The 18,984-nt window shown below is 34.8% G+C and overlaps 1 long non-coding RNA gene across 2 annotated transcripts in view; it reads right to left on the minus strand.

The window, feature by feature from the left end:
- Positions 1-2,609: 2,609 nt before the first annotated feature.
- The window catches only part of LOC134476727 (uncharacterized), a 139,800-nt gene continuing 123,425 nt past the window's right edge, over positions 2,610-18,984 (minus strand). Inside the window, exons 2-4 of one of the 2 annotated variants that reach the window (XR_010048532.1) lie at positions 11,429-11,499; positions 11,178-11,260; positions 2,610-3,087 (exon numbers count right to left, since the gene is read on the minus strand). This is a non-coding gene — a long non-coding RNA (uncharacterized LOC134476727). Of the gene's footprint in view, positions 3,088-10,486; positions 11,261-11,428; positions 11,500-18,984 lie in introns of those variants that run through there. The other variant, XR_010048531.1, reaches the window with a different exon arrangement.

Here is an 18,984-nt window from a genome sequence, read left to right on the forward strand (position 1 = left end):
CTCTACATATAATATCTATCAATGTTTCTGCTAAGTCAATCTTACTGTAAGGCATATTTTTTAGTTTACTTTTTAAAGATGAGCTTAACTCCTACATTAATAGTTAATTTCTTATTAACTAGTTTCATTTGTAAATTTCCAGAAATAAATGATAAATGATGAAATGATAAATTAAAAGTAATTACAAGGATCTAAAAATAGTCATTTCATTTCTTTCTTTCTTTCTTTCTTTTTCTTTTTCCTTTTTTTTTTTGTAGAATCTATTGAACACTTTATATCCATCCTTTTCTTTGGTCTTGGCTTCAGACATAAATTCATTTCATTTTTTGCAAGTCACTGTATGCTTCCTGTGAATGTAGTCTACTCTCCAGTATCTACTAGAAACTATAACATGGACCTATTCATTGCTGGGTCTATTCATCAAATATTCTTTGGATATCTATGTTATATTAAATATTATAGCAAGCATTGAACTGTGACTTTTGTGATATTCTTTGTTTTGGGATACTGGAACACCTTACAAAAGGTTAACAATTAGAGTCTAAAGAGAAAAGAAGAAATATGGAAATAGATTTTAATATACTTGCAGTGATCATTTCTACCAAATTTACTCAAGAAAAATTTTCAGCCTTCATCATGGACCTTAGTAGATTTCTTACTGACAAACTCTATAACATTTGTCTGCCGAAATTTACCTACCAAATGCCTTATCTTTCTCCCTGGCCTATTTTCCATCTTTCATTATACCTAAACACATGTGATTCAATTTAAAAGAAATTATAGTAAAAGGACCAACTAATGCATAGTATTCCAAGAACTAAGCTGACAAAAATGTTTTAAAAATAATGATCTTCAGGAAAGAAGAAAAAGACACCAGATTGGACCTTGTATGGGAACTTCAAGAAATAAAAAAAAAAGATGGAGAAAGAAGTTCTTGTAATGGAAAATATGTATAATAGGTGAAGAAAATGGACTGTATACTTTGAAGTAAAAACCAGTAAAATAATAATGACTCAAATTCCTTAGAACAAACACAGGTGAATTCATTTTTACTATGTTATTTTATTAGCGCATATCTGTAATAGAGGACAATGAGATTTGTTTTGGTGTATTGGTATGTGTATGAAAAACATTTTGATCATTTTCTCCCTCATTATGCCTTTCGCCTTTTTCTCCTCTTCCCTTTGATCAGATGAATCGATTATTAGAAAAATATAGACAAACCAAATCCAATGGCACATTTAAAAGCCTATACATATTGACCAAATATATTCCAGGAATACAAACATAGTTCAATAAAAGAAAATCAACTCATATAATCAAATATAATTGAAGCAATTCATTTTACGTAAGATTTTCTCATTAAGATTGACAGTAGGCTTCTTATTAAAAAATGGACTCCAAAGACAGTAGGAAGACATTTTGGAGTTCCTAAAAATAAAAGAGAGTTAATCAAATGTTCTGTATCACTCAAAAATATCCTTCAAAATGGATACTTAAATTTCCTCAAATAAATAACAATGGAAAACACAAACCACCAAACTTGCAGTATCAAAAAATAGTAAAGAAGGTAATTTTAGGTGAAACGAAAGAACAGTAATTACTAATTCAAATCTATGCAATAAATAATCCCTAAAGATGAGTAAATAGTTCATCATAAAAGGAAATATAAATGTATTTTTGTTTGTTTATTCTTTCTTCTCTTTCATGGTATTTCCATAGTAACCATAGAAACTGAAAATCAAAACAAAAAGACGGACAGACAGACAGACAGACACACACACACGCGCGCACACACACACACACACACACACACAACCATACAAGGACTGATCAGTCCATGATCAGATGGTTCCAAAGCAGGAGGGGTATGTCAGGAGGGTCCAGAGGCGAAAAACTACTCACATAAGGGGAGCCAGGAAGCAGAGAACCATGCTCAATAGAGCTGTGGCAGAAGTGATACAGAAAACAGAACACAAGATGGACCTTCCACACACTGGAACTAAGCATACAACATCTGCCATTTTGCTTCTCTTTGGAGACACTTGGAACTAACAAGGAAGTGCCTGGTGGGAAAAGTGTAAAGACGAGACTCCAGCAGGCCCCACTCATGCCACAGAGACATGAGGTATTTACCACTGGGGAAACAAACCTTCAGCCACCTTGACCTCAGAATGCCTGCCCTGAACAGCTCACCTGTAGGGGCTTAGGGAAACAGACGGTGTGCCCCAACCCAGCACCAAGGCCTGGAAAGACACAAAGAAATTTATGCTGAATGGTTAAGACCATGAATGGAAAGAACAGGGCAGCACACCTCCCTTCCTGTGGCCCCCAGAGGCAGTGTGAGCAGCCTGTTCTCAGAATTTTGACCCTGAGGCCCTAGAAGTAGATGCCCTATTCTTCCCCCCATTCTTGATTCCAGGAAGCACTGGGCAGGCCTGATGTTTGGTCCCCAGCTGCTGTGTAAATTCATCTGTAAAGCCCCAGTCAGGCACTAAAGATACCCTCTATAGTTCATTGTTGCCGTGGAGTCCCCATACACCCTCAGATACTCACAAGCACTCTATCCTGCTACTGGGTTCAGATTTTGACTGTCAGAGAAGCCTGATCCTCACACAACTCACAGAAAGGACAGGTGTCCCATACTCATAGCACTGATGATGAACTTGCCTATCCTGAAATAATAGCTGCTCCCCAGCTGGCAGGTCAGTGCCACAGCTTCTGCATCCTTGGCCACTGAGACATCCACAGGCATTGCTCATGTGATTACTGCCGATACAGGTACAAAGACATACACTAAAGCAACCACAACCAGGAAAACAATTAATAGAAGATGATTATAGTTTTACTTTACAATGCCAACCTTAATGTAAGTGGACATAAATTCCCCAGTTAAAAAATATAGACCAGTTTAATGGTGGGAAAAAGCTATACTTACTATACTACCTCCAAGAAAGTGACTTCATTAGTGAAGATATAGACTGAGAGTGAACGGACTGAAAATATATACCATGCAAACAGAAGCCATGAGAAAGCAAGAGTAGCTATACTTACTTGCACCAGATAAAATAGATCTCAAATCAAACACTGTAAAAAAAGAAAAAAAGAATGTCACTATGCAGTGATAAATGAATTGATCCAACAAAAGGAAATAGCAGTTGTTAATGCATACATAATCACTACTGGAACAGTGGGTCATATAGAGCCATAACTATTAGATCTAAGAAGAGACAGACTAACACAATAATAGCTGGGAACTTCAACATTTCATTTTCCTCCATAAGTAGATCATCCAGCAAAATTTTTAAAAACTCAGGGAAGAAACATTAAGTACAATACAGGACAAATGGAGCTAGTTAACATTAACAGAACTTTTCATCCAACAGCTGGTGCCTATATGGTCTTCATAGCAGCACACAGTACATTCTCCAGAACAGGCAGTAGGTGAGTCCACAAAACAATTTGAAACAACTGCAAAAAGCATAATAATGGAAATCATTGCATTTTGTTCTCCTCCTATAGTGAAATAAAACTATAAATCAGGCCATTTGTGGATTGTGGATGGAGAGAACCAGGTCTCACAAGGAGATGGTCCCCACCTGGAAACCAGCACCATGCATGGGCTGACGCCGGAGTAGGGACAGCCAGACCCAAGCCTCTCTCTCTGAGTCAACACCATTTGCAGACGGTGGAGGAGGAGACCAAGGCCTCATCAGGAAACAATCCCTGCTCAGAAACCATATCATTTTCATTGTTTTTTTTTGGGGGGGGGCTGGGTTTTATTCTCTTTTGTTTTGTTGGATTATGTTAGATCTGATTGCATCAGCAGCTATTTGAAAAATACCAAGACATTATGGTAACCACTTTGGATTCACTATTGGCTTGTTTTGAAGTCCTTTATTGCATTCATTGTTTTGTTCGCATTGTTTCTATGCTATTCTGTTGTTTGATTTTTAATATGTCCAAAAGTATCTGTTTTGAAGACAACAAAAGGCATTATGGTAATTATTGCAGATTTTAAGGTCCTGTATCACTTATATTGGTTTATTTTGATTGGTTTTATTCTGTTTTATTTTCCTTGGTTTCATTCTCTTCAAAATAAAATTTTAAAACTTTTTTAAAAATTAAAATAGTAAAATTATAAATAGACAAAAAACTTTAGAAATTATACAAACACATGAAGAGTAAACATTTTTCTGACAACCCATAGAGGTGTAAAATAGTCAAAAAGAAAACTTTTTAATTCATAAAACAAATGAAAACAAAATTCACCAAAACTCATGGGGTTTATAAAGAAGTTTGAGCAGTAAATGACCATAAAACAAAAGAAAGATTTTTTAAGTTTAATGAAGCCATGAGAAGAACTAGAAAAGTAACAATAAACCCTACATACAGTTAGCAAAGGAGAACAGATTTTTTTTAAAAGGCAAGAAAAGAAATATCTAAATAGAAATGAGCAGAGGGGTGGATAATGACACAGGCAGTCATTGAAATCAATGAAAGTCAATTGAAGTCATTAAATTCAATGAAATCATTGAAGTCAATGAAATCAAAATTGTTTTTAAAAAAGAATAAGCAGGGCATGATCGCATATGTCTCTAGTCTGAACACTGGGAAGCTAAGGATGACTGTAATTTCTAGTCCTGTCTCAGTAACATAGAAACTTAAAGAGATCTTGTCTTAAAATAAAAGAATGGCTGAGTTTATAGCTTAGAGTGAAAGCCCTGAGTTCAATCCCAAGTACCACAAAAGAGAGAGAACTGGCAAATTTTTAGTCAGGATACAATTGAAAAAAGAAAAATGAAATGTGGAATGAAGTGACACAATAAAAAATAAATCTGAGATGAAATGTAAGCATTACAATTGATGTCACAGAAATACAGACAATCATTAAGGACCATTACGATCAGCTATATTCCAACAAGTTTGAAAATCTCAACAAAATGGATAAATTTCTGGACTCATATCATCTGTCAGAATGGAACCATGAAGTCGTAAACTGTGAGCAAATCACTAAAAATTACTGAGATTGAATCAGTAATTAAAAGGTTCCCAAGAAAGAAAAGTACAGGATTCAATGGTTTTACTGCTGAAATTTACCAAAATTTTAAAGAACCAAAATCAACTTTCATAAACTATTCCAAAGCAATGAAATGAAGAGATGTCCTCTGAAATTCATTTATGAGGTCAACATTACCTTTTTGGTATATTAAAATCAGAAAATAACACAACAAAAATAAAACAACAGGCCAAGAGCTGTGATGAACACAGATACAAAATTCTCAAAGTTCAAGCAAATCAAATCCAATAGGGCATAAGACAGATATGCACCACAATCGACTATATTTAACCTAACAAAAAATTGTTCACATGTACAACTTGACAAACAGAATATATCAAAAGACTGAAAGATGAACATCATATGATCATCTCAATATATGCACAAAAAGCAACAGTGAAAATTCGGTATCTTTTTACACTAAAACCTCTCAAAATAGTTAAACACAGAAGAAATTTAACTCAGTACAATATGAGCTATAAATACAGACCCACAACCAAGGCCACACTGAATGGGGAAAAGCTGAAATCATTACCTCTAAGATCAAGAGAAAACAGAAGCACACTTTCACTTCTATTGTTCAGCATAGTAACGAGAAAAATAAAAGACATTCAATTTGAAAGGGAGAGGGTTAAATTAATACTGTTTCCAGGTGGAATATATATATATATATATATTCACTAAATTTTCAGAATCAAAAATGAACATAAAAATGTCAGTAGTCTTTTAATATACCAGTAACAAAATTTCTTACCAAGAAGAATAATCCCATTCACAATAACTACAAAATAATTACCTACAAAATAAATTCAGTCAAAGTAGATAAATAATCAGTATAATGAAAATGATAAGACACTAATGAAATAAATGGAAGAGGTCAAAGAAAATAAGAAGACATGATATTTTCATGTATTGGAAGAATTAATATTTAAAACTTCCATACTGCCCAAAATGACACAGATTCAATGCAAAGTCCTAACAAAATATTAGAGATATTTTTCACAAAAATAGAAAAGAATTCCTTAAATTTGTGTGGGACCACAAATGACCCATAATAGTTAGAGCAATGTAGAACACAAAGAACAAATCAGAAGACTTTACAATGTTTTACTTAAAACATACTACAAAGCCATAATGGTCAAAACAACATGCAAATAGCAAATATATGTATCTAGATATATATAAAACTATCTAGATAATCTATATAGATATCAAACAGATCAAGCAGATAGAATATAGAAGCAAGAAATAAATCCATGTGTTTTCATGTAACAGATTTTCCGCAAACACATCAAGAACCCATTGGGAAAAGGAATTTCTGTGCAGCAAAGAAAACAATCAGCAGAGTAAAGAGGCAACTAGAGATTCAGAGAAAATATTTACAAATATTTGACCAATAGGGGATTAATTTCTAAAATATATAAAGAAATCAAACAACTTAGTAGCAATGATAATAGCAACAGTAATCCAATTAAAAATGGGTTAATCACTCGTATAGACATTTCTAAGAAGAGGATTCACTAATGGCCAAGAAGTCTTTAAAAAAAGTGATCAACATCACTGACCACTCAGGAAGTGAAAATCAATGCTAAATGATATATAATCTCTTCCCAGTTAGCTGTTCAAAGAAAAGCTATTATCAGAAAGAAAGAAAGAAAGAAAGAAAGAAAGAAAGAAAGAAAGAAAGAAAGAAAAGAAAGAAAGAAAGAATCAAATGTTGGTGAGAATTCAAAGAGAATATTTAGACCCTCTGGTGGAAATGTAAGGCAAGTTTAACCATTATACAAAACCAACATGAGATGGAGATATAGCTCAGCCACACAGTACCTGCCTGGCAAGCATGAGATCATCAGTGCAATTTCCAATACCAAAAATAAACAAATAAATAAATTTTTAAAAACCAGGATGGAGGCTCCACAAAGAACTAGAAATGGTACACCATATGATCCTACTATCACACTACTAGGTATATATCTAAAGAAATGACAGTCAGTATGTTAAAGAGATATTCTACACTTACAAGTTTATTACAGCAGTGTTCACAATAATCAAGATATGAAATCAACCCAGGTGTCAACAGATAAAGTGAGGTGCACACATATGCCATAAATTGTTAATCAGTCATAAAAATAAATTTCTGTCATTTACACTAATATGGGTAGAACGAGAAGATATTGTAAGTGAAGTATGTTAGTAACGAAGACAAGTGCTGTATGTTCTCACATGCTCATAGGAACTAAAAGATTAGTTTCAAAAGAAAAACACAGAATAATTATTTTATGAGTAGGATATCGAGGAGAGAAGGGAGGAGATAAGATGAGTAGTAGATATAGGGCTGATTTAGAGAGGAAGAATAACTTTTTATGTTTCATAACACAAGAGGTTAATGTTTACAACAGTTAATTGACTATTTCAAAATAGTAAGTAGAAGGATGTTTAATATTCTCAACATAAAAAAATCATATATATGGTGATATATATGCTAATATCCTGATTATCACATCATAAACATATTTAAATGTTTCATTTTGCTGCACAGTCACGTACAATTATTGTGTTAACTAAAAGTAAAAAATATTCATATAATATAGCTCAGTAAACAATTCTTAGGTGAAAATGGAACTATAAATTGCAGTTACAGAATATTTTAAAAATAGTGATATGCAACAGAATTTGTGGGTCATATTTTAAGTGCTGCTCAAAAATATAACCTTAAAATCATCAATATAAATTAGTGAATGTAAATAAATTATTTTTTTAGTTCAGAATGTTAGAAAGAGAAAATTAAAATAAACCAAACACAAACATACACTCATGTCACACAGAAGAAAAAATAAATTTAAAAGGGTAATTAACAAGGTAAATGGTAGAAAAATAACAGATATAATTTTTAAAAGTAAGGTTTTCATAATTTAACAAAATAGTAGCTACCTAATGTAATAAAACAAAATGATATATAACATGAGGTATGGTATTAGAGAAATAATCATTTGAACAAGAAAAAAGGTGGAAATATTGATAAATGTTCACTAATTGGTGGAGTATATAGTATACATCTTTTAGTAATTAATTTTAAAAACCAGATGAAATATTCATCAAAGATTAAATGATTTGAAAAGCTCATCAACAAATGTAACCAATGTATCATCTAACACTTGTATGAAACACGTTGTTTTCAGGAGCAAACTGAGTATTTACCAAAACTGACCACATGCTGGGCTATAAAGCCAATCTCAAAAGATTTCAAAGTATTGGAATCATGCAGAATGTATTCTGTGACAACAATAAAATCAAACTAGCAATAAAAAATATATATATAACTGGAAAACCACCAAATATTGTTAATCAGGGATTTTATTTGTCCTTAAAACATGGATCAAAGCAGAAATCCTAAAGGAAATTAAAAAATATTTTGAACTAAATGAAATTTGAAATATAACAATCAAGTTTTATGAGATGAAGTTAGAACTAGGCTTTGAAGGAAATTGAAAGCATGAAGTCTTTGTGTAAGAAAAAAAAAATCTACCATCTAAGTATTCATCTCAAGGAGCTAGGAGAAAAAAAGAGCTAATTAAACAAAATTTTGTAAAGAAAGAAAAAGCACAATTCAACAAAACAGAAGAAAGAAGTACAATGAAAAAATTTCAAAGACAAAGCTTTTTTGTTGTTGTTTTTGGTACTGGGCTCAAACTCACGACCTCGGGCTTACAGGTAAGTGAGCTGCTCAGCTAGATCCCCAACAATCAAGTTTATTTTTTAAAAGGCTAATGAAATTGATAAGTCTTTAGTAATATCAATTAAGGAAAAAAATCCAAACCCTAAATTATCTGTATCAGCAATGAAAAGGTCAGTGTCACCACGAAATCTAGACATTTTACACACATACAAGTTAGTAAGACAAGGCCAGACATGTTGGTGCACACCTATAATCCTAGCCCTCAGGAGGATCATTGCAAGTTCAAGGCCAGCCTGTGCCACAAGACACATTCATGACCCATTCGAACTGCATAGTAAAACCCTTGTCTCAAAAACAAAAATGAAACAAAACAAAGAGAGAGAGAATGTGAAAAATTATTTGCTGATAAATTTTAAAAATTGGAAGAAATATAAAATCTTTGAAAAATGTAGCTTTAAACCTAAAAGCAAACTCCAGACCCTTATGGTTTTGCTGGTGAATTATTCCAAGCACTATGATAAAAACTGTATGTTTACATATTAAAAATAATAGGGTCCTAAGGAAATAAAAAGAAATATTTTCCAACTTATTCTATGTTTCCCTATTAAAACTAGACAAAAATCTTACAGGACAGGAAAAGCCAGTTACAAGATAAGCCAATATATGAAACTATAAATAAAATATTCTACATAAAATATAACAAAAAACCCCAAATATGTATAAAAGGAAAATACGTCTTAACCAAAATTCATTTATTCTAGGACTCTAAGATTGGTTAAACACTTGAAAATAATCAATATAATTTACCACACCATCAGAATAAAGCAAAAATATTATGTAATTTTCTTAGTTAGAGAATATGGATTTAATAAAACACAGCATTCATGCATTTTTTTAAAGTTCTGGCAAACCTGAAACAGCAAAATATTTTCATAATATAACAATATATAGTGCAAATAAACCTGACAAAAACACCCATCTAATAAAATATTGAAAATGTTTCAAAACAAAGATACTAACAACCTTTTTCATTGTGTTGAAGATCTTTACAAATCCAATAAGAATGAATAAATAAAAATTAGAAATGTGAAAATAGTCATCATCTAAAGACAATATGCTTATATATTTAAAACAATGAAGAATCTACAGGAAATTGAATAAAATTAATAAATCAATTTAACACATTTTCTGGCTATAAATTTCACTTTTACATTCCAGTAAAAAAATAATAAAGTTAGACTTTAAAAACTATCATTTGTTATGAGATTTAAAGCATCAAAAATTTAGAAACAGGAGCTGTAAAACCCCTTCATAGAAAAATATAGAACAATATTGAAAGAAATTAAAGAGCATCTGAATTAATATTAACTTTTGCTCATGTTGATGAATTGAAAAAATTCGGTTTAATAATGTTAACTCTTCCCAAATTTATCTCTACAATTCTGATCAAATTCTTAACCTAAACTACAGTGCAAATATAATGCAAATTAAATTGTTATCCTATTACATTTGTTTACAACTGGTGAATATGTAATACAGAAATTGAAAAGTCAATTGTCAAATGTTGATTAAAATGTGCAGTCACTAATAGCCATAATAATCTTGAAGAAGAAAAAAGTCAACAAAATTCAATAGGGTATGTCTACATTTCTATGAATATTCTCTAGGGAAATTGGCAAATGATCCTAAAATATTTATTAAAATGTAGAATAAAAAGTAATCACAATAATCTTTTTTTAACTTTATTTTGAAAGTAGTAAAATACAACAGAACAAGACAGAATAAAGCCAACTAAGATCGTACAGTGAAATTAGTACAGAACTTTACAGCAGGTTACTGGGATAACAGTAATAGGTATCACAGTATATTTCATTATCTTTACACTAGTTGTTCTTTCAATCACTTATATCAAAATAAAATGAAATACAGAACATTATAGAACTTATCAAAACAATATTGAATAGAGCAGTACCATCATCAGAATAGAGCAAAACAGTGATAAAAATATTTGCCTTCAAAGAGATGGTAGAAGGAAATCCCTCTTATTTGCTATGGTCATCCTCCCAGGAGATGCTCAGTTGCTGGATCCCATTTGCCAATTGGGGCGGGGAAGGAGGGGGACAACAGGAAAAGGAGGGTAGGGGAAGTGGGATGTTTGACTTTAGGCTGTGCACCAGTAGGTTCACTATTACTTAGCAGGGAGGAAGGCTGGTTGCTTGGTTTCCCAGCTTCGTAAGTTCCAACATGGTGAGGATCTCAGAAGACACTGGTAGTTCTCCCTCTGGAGGGGCCGTAGTCTGCCACACCGCAGCCACTTACCAGGGAGGGGAGGTGCTTGCTTGGTTTCCCAGCGTCCTATGTTCCAACATGGCATGGATCTCAGGAGCTGTTGGTGGTTCTCCCCCTGGAAGGGCCACAGTCTGCCACACCGCAGCCACTTACCAGGGAGAAGAGGTGCTTGCTTGGCTTCCCAGCATCCTAAGTTCCAACATGGAGCAGATCTCAGGAGCTATTGTCACAATAATCTTGAGAAAGAAAGAAGTTGAAAGATTTTATGCTACTAGGTATCAAGACATGGAAAAGGAATCTGAATAGGACTATGGAATGGGTGAGCATTACACAAGGAACACACAGAGTTTAAGAAACTGAATTGTATACAATCAATTTTCCCTTACTGCACTGATCATTCATACCTAAATCTTCTCCCTTTCTTCTCCCATTGAGCACAGCTGTCAGTTCCAAGTGGAATAAATGTCTTCATAACCTGGGAATAAGTAAGGCCTTCTTAATCACAACAAAAAATATTATCAGACACAATATATACCTTATCTGTAGTGGGGCATTGTTTAACAATATTAGTACTCTTTTTGAGTGATCTGTTTAGCAGTTAATTATCTTTTTTTTTGGATCTCATTATTTTTAATTTTTTAAATTTTTATATTTTAAAGAGAATAAAAACAATGCAGAACAAAGCAAATCAAAACAGAACAATGCAAGCCACACAGGACTTCACAAGACAACAGGAATAAACACTGGCTACCATAGTGTCTCTTGCTTTCTTCAAAATAGTTGTCCCTACCTTCACACACAATACAATCAAACAAAACAAAATAGTATAAAACCAACCAAAACAAAAGAATGAAAGCGTCATAGGACTTCAACCATTGTTCATTTCCTGATTCTGAAGTCCTGTAAAGCAGTTAACTATTTTAAAGATGCAATGCCAGCAACCACTACCAACATTGGAAAGTAAGTGGAATCTGTTGTCATTCTTAGCTGAAATATAAAAAGAAACCATGAACACCAAGCTTACAAAATCTGTAGTGTTGCCAGCTCAATGGAAGTGGATTCTGAGTTGTAAATCTGATTACTCTGCTAGGGAGACAAGCATGATTCTGCCTCAGGACAAGGGCAAGTTCATATGGAGGCCATAGTTCCAGGTTTATCTCACCTTATAAGACCGCACACATACCTAATCATCAGAGTCTAGGCAGCTCCCTTTTGCAAAAATGGTCTTGTTAGAATCTCCTTACCATAATAGTAGCTACTAATATTTTCATTAAGTGTATTAAGAAGTAAAATTTTTTCTCATGGACATTCTAAACAACAAAAACTAAGGAAGAATCAGAACATTTCAGAGTCACCTTCAACAATCTTGTTTGGTTTAAAGGCTCTTTTCAAAATCTTTTTGAGCCCAGTATCACACATCCCAGTTAGCAAATACTTCCTTGTGGTTAGACATTAGAGATGCATTGTATATTGCATAATTGTATTCTGAGATATAAAACATCATAAACAAGTGTTTATGTGTTGTGTTCAATAGTTATTTGTTAGACATTTATATAAAGCTGATTTCTCAGTGCCTTATAAAATTGTTTCTTAAAATTATTTACTTACCCTTATACTTCTGTCTTACTACTTCTGAGCCACTTGTATAATAAATTACAACACTCGTTTTGCTCCTTTTTTAAAATAATTATGTGAGATTCAAAAGTCATAACTTACTCAACCTTCTCAGAATTTACACAGCAATTTACAGTCATAGATTTTTGTTAGTCAATAAAATAAAAAAGATGCATATTTGGGCTTATCAGATTCTCAGGTGTACTACCCAAAGTAAAATAATAATTTTTGATAAAATATTCATAACAGATTTGCTATCTGTATATTAATTAACTGGAATATTATCAATATCCAGAACATTGATGAATGCTCAAAAAATCATGTACTAAAACATTTTGAAATGAAAAACTATTTTCCAAATTAGTAAATCAGTAACTTGGAAAAGGTATCATTCCCTGGAAACTTAACTGACAGTTACAGAAAGACCAATCTACAATTCTACAGGAGGCAGCAGTTTATTTCTTGGAGTATAATGAAGAGGGGTCAATTCTCTCCTCGAATCCTGACAAGTTAATTTCTTATAGATGAACAAGAGTTGGAAATTGCTCCGAATGACACTCATCCCAAGGTTATGAGTTTATTTGTCCTGTACCTTTTTCTCCTGCCTGAAGACTCCTAAACAGGTATTGAAACCTTTTACATACAATATATTTAATAGCTCTAATGGCCATTTAAGTGCTTGCTTAAGAAGGTCACCAAGACCTTGAGTTTTTGCACTCAGTAAGATAACAAAAGACCTGCAAGACCATTAGTGAAAAATCAAATGAAATAGAGAAATCTCAGTGTCTGATAGGCAGAGGTTCCAGCTCAGTGTTCTGTGTGAATTAATTCTTTTATCAAGAATGGTTTTACGAGCATTTTCCTTCTCTGCATACCAATTCCAGAGAAGTGCCTCTATACCACAATGAAAGGCATCAGGGTTCAGCCAACTTGCAGCCATTTATTTATTGAAAAGCTTATCTCTATATTAAATTCTCACTGAAGAGGGTTTCATTAGGCTCACAAGACCCATTTAAACAGGGAGCTGCAGAGTTATTTGGAAAATGATTCGGGGAGCTAACTTCTCAGTCTGTTTTCTGTTCCCATTGCCCATACACCGAAGCTGCACCAAGAGAGAAGCGTGGGTTCAAGCTGGACTTTTTTTTTATTTCCTGCATTTGAGCAGGCCACAATTTATATCACTCAGGTCTCCTTAAATTAGTCCAAGAGGATTTCATTTTACAGGCCTGCTTGACTGGGATCCTTTCGGCACGATGGGTTCAGCTTTGTATACAACTGAGATTCATATTTTATGTGTGTATAAAAACCCCAGTCATGAATCTAGCAGCTCAGAGCGTCACCTGCATTCTTTACAGCTCAGTTCAGAGTCCCGCACATTTCCATAGACTCAGTCTCAGGGCTGAGCTCAAAGGACAAAAGCTAAAAATAGATTTAGAAATGCAGGAGCCTAAGAGGAGAAAATAGGACTTTCTCAGTTCTTTACATCACACTTCCCAAATTAATATGATGCAGACACAATGCCTCCCATTCACACTTTGAAATTGAAATAGTGCTTTTGGCTGGATATTGTTTTCTGCTTTTAAGGCTAAAAGAGGCCTTAGCATTGTCAGAGCCTTCTGAAATTCTGTCACTCTGCACCACTTTTGCCTGCCTGCAAAGCTTCAGCCTCCTTTACCACTGCTTTTCCCCAGATACCATGCAGCTTCCAGTTACATCTGTTTGCCCAGTCTTGCTTTCCAATGGTCTACAGACCTAAACAGCTTCCGAAACAAAACTGAGCAAATCAAAGTACAAAATAGAACTTGGAAGTTTTGCTTTACTACTATTATGACGGTTTTGGAAGTTTCCATTTTTATTGTCATCTCTACTCATTTGCTTGTTTGAACTAAAGTTGGTGCCTTCCTTGCCAGTATGTCTCTAATGAGTTGTGCATCCCACAGTTCATTAAAATTACCAATATTTTAACAGGATGAAAATTCTGGCCCCAATATTATCTCATTTCTAAAATAATAGAAATCTCCTCTCAGAACCATTACTTGTGAATTTCCTGGTGCATTTTCCCCTGTTATAGGGCATTGCTTACTATTTAACTTTCATCAGTGTGTAAATTTATTGAAGTCTTATATAATCATGATACATAGGAATACTCTCCTCTGATAATAACCCATTAGATAGTCTGCATATTGCCAGAGAGCCCTATAAATAAAGGATAAGTCCCTGTAAGCCTTCTAAAAGCTTTTAATATAGATACATAAGCTATATACATAGACCAGGTATGATGGCCCATACTTGGATTCCCAGCACTTGGGAGCTGAGGCTGGAGAACTGTCATGAGTTCAAGGGCTACGTAAACTACATAGTGAGATCACGTCTCCAAAAAAATTAAAAACAGCAAGAACAAAAAACTAAATGCACACAAATAAGTAGAATACAAGAAATATATATGGGTATTACCATCAGGGACTAAGTCAGGCCTGAACCAATGCCCCAACTTCAAGTTTCTGGGTCTACTCAACTGTCCATACTCAAAAGTATGAGAAAAAACCATAAACTGGGAAAATCAGCTTATTTACAATTTGGTCAAATTGGGGTGGGCAACTAGCCTCACTCTCCTCACCCTAAACACCCATGCATGCGTGCACTCCAGTTTATAGGAGGTGGGGGAGCCAGGAATCTAATCTTATGTAGATTTACCCAAGCTTTGTCCCAGGTATCTAAAGGCATCAAATCCTCTTTGTCTTCGGGCCGGGGCAGTTTATACTCAGCAAGCATCCTACCTCTAAAACAAACAAACAAAAACTCCTAATTGTATCCTCCATTGTGCCTTCTTGTTATATGCCCAATTAACAAGATAATAATAGGGAAATGTTTTATGAAATTATGGAGAAAGAAAGGATCAATACATAATAAAATTGCATAGAAATATAACATGAATTAGGAAGGATTTGAATTGGACATTAAGAGGAAGATAAAATAAGAGTGAGCTAAAAAAAAAAAAAAAAAAAAAAAAAAAAAAAAAAAAAGAAGAAGTGGGAAAAAATTAAGCAATGAGAAGGAGAAGATACTTTCCCAGAGGTAAGAAAGAGGAGTGACAGTTTGCAGTGAAAATAAGGTCTGCAAATGCAAAGGAGCGTAATTTAGTACTGTAATTATGATGCTGTGCTCCAGTTACCCGTTTCTGTTTATCACCAGGGTTTTTTCCCTATTTAAGTGCCACAGTTCAAAATGTGGCAAGGTATAGAACTTGTACCTATAGTTGTAACTGGCACTACTGCAGTAACTATTCATTTTTTTTTTTTCTTAACTGAAATAACTTAGCTATGTGCCAATCCCCCTTTCTTCCCTTTTCCCATTTTTCTGGCTCTTGTCTCTACCTTCTTTTTTTTCTTTTATTTTTTCTCTCTCTCTCTTTTTCTCACCTCCTCTTGCTTTCCCTTATTATATTAGTTTTGTCTTGGTGAAAACCAAAACTTACGTTAAAATGTAGGATGCTGAAACAAAATTCACATCTTAGTCACTTTTCTCCTGTGAAGACACAACAGCCGATGCCCACAATTTAAAGGAAAAGTTTCTTTTGTCTCGCATTTTACAAGTTTCAGTCCTTGTAAGGTTGGCCAGCTCCAGCAGAAGCAGCATGGTGAAAGGGTCTGGCGGAGGAAAGCTACTCACCTCGTGGTAGCCAGGAAGCAGGTAATCAAAAAAGAAGCCAGGAAAGAGACACATTTTGCTAGATCACATTCATAGTGATCTGCCTCTCCCAATCAGAACCCAGCTCCTAAAGGCAACTCCATAGTTCAATTTCAAAAGCCCTGACCAGAATCACATGAGGCTTTGGAGGGGCCATCTAAGTATAAACCATAACAACTAAATGAGTTAGTAATATTAATTTAAACAAATAATATCAGTTACTACAAGATGAACTCTCTCATAATTTAACATTATGTTTACTTCTTTCTGTCACTGCTGATGAATGGAGAAGAGGGAATTCACTTAGAAACAAGATTCCCCATAGGTAATGGTTCTACTACAAGGTCTTTCCCTAGAGGATTTACAACAAAATACAAGATGAGGAAAGGAAGAAAATTCAAGATGGCATTGGAAATTTTATAGATGGGGCTGGACGTGACATATTTCTGCCCTTGTTACACTGATGGGAACTGAACCTAACTGGGAGGAAGGCTTACAAAGAAAGGCTGGTCATGGCTCCCATAGGAAAAGTGAATGAATCCATTGTCTGTACAACTTTCTGAGCATTAAAATTGGAGTTTCACATACTTGTAGCAAGATAATTGTTCACCTTGAGAGAAAGTATGTGAGCTGAAGGAGTATTACTACTTTCCCTTGTAGATATAACTTGTAGGATAGGACACCAGGAGGGAGATTCAGATGGATGAATGTGTTCCATAATTAACAGGTGAGAAGTCAATTTATTGGAGTCAACAAAGAAAATTCCTGATGGCACCATCATGAGTATTACATTGGCTGCTCCACAGAAATTGCCTGTAATGAAAGAGCAATACAGAAGAGGCTGGAGCTAGATGTGGTGGTGTGTGCCTACAAAGCCAGTGCTCAGGAGGCTGAGGCAGGAGTATCACTGAAAGTTCAAGGCTATTCTGAAATCCAGAATGAGACTTTGTCTCAAAAAAAAAAAAAAAATCAGAAAACCACAAACACAAAGATACATGCATGTGACTTTGGAAAGTCAAAGGAACAATGACTTCCTTCATGGCCTATGTTGGTGGCCCCAAGCCTCATGTAGTTCCATTGTGCATTTGTGACTGGTTCATTGCCTAGCGCTTGGACTGATGATGTCAGTGCTACACCCACCTAGGGGTGGAGCCAGCATACAATGTAATGTCAAAAAGAAGGTGTGTGTGTGTCTCTCTCTTGCTGGTTTCTGCTTGCTGTTTGCAGCCACCATAAACTGCGGCCCTGCCATGCTACCCTGTCTTGGAGCCAACTAAATATAAACTAAAACCTCCAAAAACTATAAAAAATAAACCTTTCCTTTCCCAACTTTGGGCATCAGGTATTTTGTCTCAGCGAAGAAAAAAAAGTAACTAAGACAATGACCTTGTCCCATTCCGCCAGATGTGCCTTAAATGAAACATTCCAGTCATCACTCTCCCCTCCTCCAATGATCATTTTTCTAAAAATAGGGGGGAAAGCCAAAATATCATTGCATTTTAGAATTGAGGTAAAGAAGTTAAGAAGAAACTGCTGATTTCCTGCCAGGAAAGAGGTATAGCAGGAACAGAATTTTATTTTGGCAGAGAAAGTGATAAACATGTCCTGCAGGAACCATTGATGAGGTAAAGTAGAGGAGTTCTAGAGGCAGATTCAGCTGGGATGGTGACAGAAGAACAGAGCCCCAGTATATCCGATTGTGTTCCTTAGCACCACTATAAAGAAAGGGACAGAAAAGCCTTCAAATCTATGAAAAGCACGCACACATTCAGAACTCTTATGTTTTAGGCCCACCAGTAGATTTCACCAGGCCCTAAACTGAGGACTACAGGACTTAGTAAAAGAGAATCTTTAGCCGATGGAACACTAGAGGAGTGATGGTCCAGGAGACCCAAGATTGGGCAAAGCCACCTGAGAAGCCAGACCTCACATGGGGAAAGGCATCCAACAGCAAGGCAGAAGAATGTAATGAAATATCCTATCAAAGTTTCAGTCCTGGCTCTGACAGTTCCTTACTTGAGGGATCTGTCTCAGAGAGCTATTTTAAGGCCTCAACTTGATATCACAAAGAAAAGGTTCCAGATAGCACTCAGTGGATAGTAGGTACCCAATCACTGCCTCCTAATTGTAGTAGATGTCATCATAGCTGAAGTAGGGATACTTGTGGTGATGGTTAGCAACGGAAGTGCTAGTGACACTCATGCTGGTACTAGTTGCACTAACTTAAGAACTGATAATCCATCAGAATTGCTGAGGTGAAACCATACCCAATCAATTGACCATTTTGAGGGAAAAAAACTTTAGTTAAAAAAGAGCTATATAAGTTTTTAGAACAAAGAAAACTAATATAAAAAATATTCCCCATTATCTGAAGAATTTTTTGTTTGAGGATGAGAATGTAAAATAGATCTTTTTAAAAGTCTACTGGCTATTCTTTCTGCAAGGAGACCAGGAGTAGAGAGAGTCAGAGAGCCACTCTACAGGGAATGCACCAGAAGCAGCATGAAGCTTCTTAGAAGCCTGCAGAAATGCTTTAAAAAATTAAACTGGAAGAAGAGAAGAGGCTCACATTTGATTCTCTTCCCACTTTTCTACCTCCCGTCCCGACCACATAGATTATGTCACTCATTTAGCTCCATCTTTTCCCCACGGTACACAG

The sequence above is a fragment of the Cavia porcellus genome, unplaced genomic scaffold (genome assembly GCF_034190915.1).
Source record: "Cavia porcellus strain 051 isolate PalLab524CR breed Dunkin Hartley unplaced genomic scaffold, mCavPor4.1 scaffold_7, whole genome shotgun sequence".
Taxonomy (NCBI): domain Eukaryota; kingdom Metazoa; phylum Chordata; class Mammalia; order Rodentia; family Caviidae; genus Cavia; species Cavia porcellus.